Raw genomic sequence first — 5,663 nt, forward strand, 5'->3', positions numbered from 1 at the left:
CATTGAAACATATGCTAAAGTACTTTTGGAAGCACCCAGAGAACCTAAGGAAGAAGTGTTGGCAATATTGCATTATAACAAACAATGAAAGATTGTTGGCATTTCATAAGGATATTGAGAAGGTTGTTGATGATTATGGATATAACTAATTAAAGATGTTTACTATCTTGATATTATTATTTTGTCATTGATGTCAAGAAATTGATTTTCTAATTCAGTATGATGTTGCAATATCATGAGAAGTATGATATGAAGATTATAAAGATGTCGGTAAAAGACACAGGAAAGAATATGATGAATAAGGGGATGAATAAGGTATTCAATGGGCAACTAGTACCAAGTCAGACAATGATGAGATCATGATGTTTAGATTGTTTTAATATCATACATATGTTGTAAATATAAAGGTTAATACTATAGTATGTTATCAAGCAAAGAACCTAGTCGGTAAACCCTAAGGAACCCAGTCGGTAAACCCTAAGGTTATCGCTATCAGTTAATGAAGGCAGAATGTCTACCGAGTGAAGTTTAGTATTCACCGAGTTGTTACCGAGTTATAACCGATCTATAACAGAATGCATTAAATGTTTACATGTGTTATTTAATGAAGGAAGCTGATGAGCTGGAACTGATCAATGATTGGTGAGTCGTGAATGAAGTTTGTTAATGAATCTAAGGCAATGAAAAGTCGGCATGGAGATCTACAGCTCAGATTGAACTACAATACCCTAGCACAAGTTCCAAGACTAATAGGCAAGTTCCAAGGCAAGGTAAAACATTTTCAGATCGAAAGATGCATTGAACCTGGACAAGATTGAAGATCTGATGGCTATGATTGATCATGGGAAATGTGATCAAGGAGATTAAGTGGTTACCTAATTGTTTATAAATAGGAAACTATTGATAAACAATGTGTGTGGGAAAGTGTATGCACAGGGATGCTACATAGTGATTACCGAGCATAGAAGCTTGAAGACCTATTTGAATAACAAAGTATAGAATCCCAGTAGATAGACAAGATTAGTTCTATGTCTAGATTGTAGTGAACAAATAAGAATCTGCTTTAGCATTTTATATGTGAAGTTGCAGATAGATTTTATTACTGTTATTTTGTGAAAGTGATAGAAAATCTCTTAACTGAGTGGATTTAATAGTCTTATTTGTAAAACCCTCTAGCAAGGTGACATTCTGATTGAGTGTTTGAAATCCTTTAACAAGGTCACTTCTAACAAGGTGAAGATCCTAACAGATCTGAGGGAAATCCCTTAACCAGGTCACATCTAGCAATGTGTTTGTAATTTTAACAGGATTTGCTTTTAACTGAGCATACTCTAGAAGAGTATATTTCTTAGTGGGTCCGAAATCCCACAGTGGTTTTTCCCTATTTGGGTTTCCACTTTAAATCTGGTGTTATGAGTTTTATGATGTTCATATGCTTTTGAGTTTGCATGTTTAACAATTTTGGTTATATTACTGAAATATATGTTACCACGGTTGAATCTGGTGTTTTTATAGAAGCTTAAGTTTGTATGATTCACCCCCCCCTCTCATCTTGTTGGCTATTGGATCTGTACTTATATTAAGTATTAGAACTATCAATTGGTATCAGAGCTTTGGACTCTAGAAGGAAAGTTTAAAGGCACTTGAGTTAAAGATCCAAAGATGTATAAGAGGGATGCATTGAAGCTGAACAAGTCAAGTTTCTCTACATGGCAGAAAAGGATGAAGCTACATCTATCAGGAGTTGGAGAATATGTTGTATACTATTTGAAAAATGATTTTGTCACACCAAGCACCTATCCATTGACTATGGAAGAGATAAATTCAAAGAAAGAACATATTAAAGCAATGATTGAAATAACATCTGCATTGATCGATTCAGAGTTTAATGATCTAGAAGGCTGCAATGATACAAAGGCAATGTGGGATAAGCTCATATTAGTATATGGAGGAGATGAACATGGTCAAAGAGAAAAAGTAGATAGTCTAAGAGGACAACTTGAATCTATGAGGATGAATGAAGGTGAGAACATAACTTAGTATAGTACAAGACTAAAGGAGATTGTCAATCAAATCAAAGGAGCAGGTGGAACTATTGAAGAAAAGGATATAACAAGTAAGTTGTTAAGAACCCTTCTACCAGCTTATGCAATCCGAGTCTCTGGAATCAATGAATTGAGGTTTGTACCTAATATGCTAGTTTCTTTAGATGCTACTATTGGTAAGCTACATGCATTTGAGTTAAGTAATTTTGATAACAGTGGATCTTCGGTAAATAAAGTTGAATCTGCATTTAGTTCTTTTCATCTTGATGAATCTAATGATTTCAATGAAAGAAAGTATAAGTACTCTGAAGGAGATCACAGTGGAGCAAGTGAAAGATTTCATAAGAACATGGAGACAGTACACAAATTATATGAGGAAATCAGAAAGCAAGAAGAGTTTGAAGCACTATTAGCGAAAAGGTTACCAAGAGGCAAAGGTAAGTATAAAGGAAAACTACCTTTGAAATGTTTCAATTGTGATAAAATAGGACATATGGCTTCTAATTGTCCTGACAAAGATTCTACTGAAAAGAGATATTACCGAGATGATAGACAGAAAGATAATCATTATAGAGGACACCAAGACTTCAAAAGAAGAGATAGAAAGACATTCCTAATAGCTGATGAGGAATCCAATGATGATAAATCAGATGAGACTGATACAGAGGAAGTAGTTTGTGTGGCTATCAAGGATGGATCAGATGAAGAGAGGTATGAAGAAAAAGCCCTAATATCTCACATAAACACTAATGATTCTTGGATTATAGATAGTGGATGTTCACATCATATGACAGGAGATAAACACAAGTTTGTTATATTAGAAGATTGTGATGTAGGCTATGTTAGATCTGGTAATGATGCACCATGTCCGGTGAGAGGTAAAGGATCTATAACACTTCTTGATAATGCAAGATTCAATGATGTTTATTGGGTTGAAGGTTTGAAATACAATTTGTTTAGTGTAGCACAGCTAAACAACATAGGTTATGTAATACAATTTCAAAAGGGAATTGTCAAAGTTCACGACAAAAATGGAAAGTTAGCTGCTACTGGGACACAAGCAAAAGGTAACACATTTCACCTTGACTCAACTTGGAATAAGTGTTTGCATGCAAAGTTAGATGATACCTGGTTATGGTATAAAAGGTTTTGTCATGTCAATTTTGATAATCTGATCAAAATAAGCAAGAAGCACAAAGTAAGAGGTCTACCGAATCTTGAAAAACCTGAGAATGCTATGTGTCAAGGATGCCAGATGGGTAAGATGACAAGATCAAGTTTTACAAGTACTTCTTACACTTCTAAAGGAATTTTAGATCTAGTGCACACTGATCTTTGTGGTCCTATGAAAGTTTAAAGTTATTATGGTGATAAATATTTCATATTATTTGTGGATGACTATTCAAGGATGATGTCAGTAATGTTGTTAAAAGAAAAATCAGAAGCTTTTCAAATGTTTAAATGGTACAAGGCAAGAGTTGAAAATGAAACAGGAAGACAACTAAAATGTCTTAGATCAGATAGAGGAGGAGAGTTCACATCTGATGAGTTCAACTTATTTTGCAATGATTATGGTATTAAAAGACAAGTCTCTACACCGAGAACTCCACAGTAGAATGGAATAGCTAAGAGAAGAAACAGATCTATTGTAGATTGTGCTAGAACACTGATGATTGAAAAGAAGGTGCCACAAACATTTTGGAGAGAAGCAATAAGCACAATAGTTTACACACCTTGAACCAAATCAATTGAAGAAAGGTACTTTGAAGACACCATATGAAATCTGGTATGATAAGAAACCTAACATAAGTTATTTTAAAATCTTTGGAAATAGATGCTATGTTCATAAAGATGATAGAAATGGCAAATTTGATCAGAAAAGTGGAGAAGGAATGTTTCTAGGTTATTCTTCTAGAAGCAAAGCATTTAAATGTCTGATCAAATCATCTAACAAAATTGTAGAAAGTGCAAATGTGAAAATTGATGAATTTGCAGAAAGAAATGAAGAAGGAAATTCCAAGGAACCAGAAGACTATGATGAATTTGTCTATGTTCAATCCAGAAGTCCTATTGAGAAGACTGTTGAAGAAAATGAAGAAATTATCCAATTACCGAGTGATGAAGAAGATCATACAGAGCCTACCAAGCCTGTATTAGCCAAGTATGTCAGAAGACATCATACACCAAGTCAGATTATAGGAGATAAGGATGATCTAGTGATGACAAGAAACAAATTGAGACAAAACACATGTTTGATATCTGAATTTGAACCGAGAATAGTGAAAGAGGCATTTAACAGTGAAGATTGGATAAATGCTATGACAAAAGAGGTTGATCAAATCAAGAAGAATGACACATGGACACTAATCCCAAGACCTAAGGACAAAAATGTAATCGGTAAAAAGTGGATTTTCAGAAACAAGCTAAATGAAAAAGGAGAGGTCATTCAAAACAAAGCAAGACTAGTTTGCAAAGGTTATGCTCAAGAAGAAGGAATTGATTATGGTGAAACTTTTGCACCTGTTGCTAGACTTGAAGGAGTAAGAACATCGTAGGCCTATTTTACATTCAAAAATTTCAAGATATACCAAACGAATGTCAAATCTGCATTTCTGAATGGAATATTAGAAGTTTTCATTAAACAACCTGAAGGATTTGTTGAAGACAAGAATAAAGATCAGGTATGTAAATTGAACAAAGCTTTATATGGTTTGAAACAAGCACCAAGAGAATGGTATGAAAGATTGCACTCTTATTTGATTAAGATTGGTTTTATAAGGACAAGTGAGAACAACATGTACATGAAGAATGATGAAAATGGAATACTAATCTCAGCCATATTTGTTGATGATATTATTTTATGGAAATTACTCTTTATGCAAGAGCTTTGGAAATGAAATGAGCAAAGAATTTGAGATGTCTTTAATCGGTGAGATAAAGTATTTTATAGGTTTACAGATACTACAAATGAAAAATGAGATTTTCATTACTCAATCCAAGTACATAAAGGAAATCTTGAAGAAATTTGGAATGGAGGATTCAAAACTAGTAAGTACTCCTATGACTACCAACTGCAAATTATCAAAGAATGATGAATCTGCATCTATTGATGAGACACTTTACCGATCCATGATTGGAAAGCTACAATATGTTGTTCACAGCAGACCAGATATAGCACATGCAGTAGGTATAGTTGCAAGATTCTCTGTAGATCCTAAGGAAACACACATGACAACAATCAAAAGAATGTTTAGATACTTGAAAGGTACAAAGGATTGTGGCTTAGTATATTAGAAAGGAAATGATTTTGATTTAAAATTTTATACTGATGTTGATTGGGCAGGCAACATTGATGACAGAAAAAGCACAAGTGGAGGAGCTTTCTTTTTAGGAGAAAGACTAGTGAGTTGGCTTAGCAAGAAACAAGGATGTGTTTCACAGTTAACAACAAAAGCTGAATACATTGCTACAACATTGAATTGTACCAACATTGCATGGATCAAACAACTATTGGAAGGTATAAATAAGAAAGTTACCGAGCCAGTAACTAGATTCTATGACAATACTAGTGCCATTAATATTTCAAAGAATCCTGTTATGCACTCTAAGACAAAGCAC

Source organism: Cryptomeria japonica, chromosome 5 (genome assembly GCF_030272615.1).
Source record: "Cryptomeria japonica chromosome 5, Sugi_1.0, whole genome shotgun sequence".
NCBI lineage: Eukaryota > Viridiplantae > Streptophyta > Pinopsida > Cupressales > Cupressaceae > Cryptomeria > Cryptomeria japonica.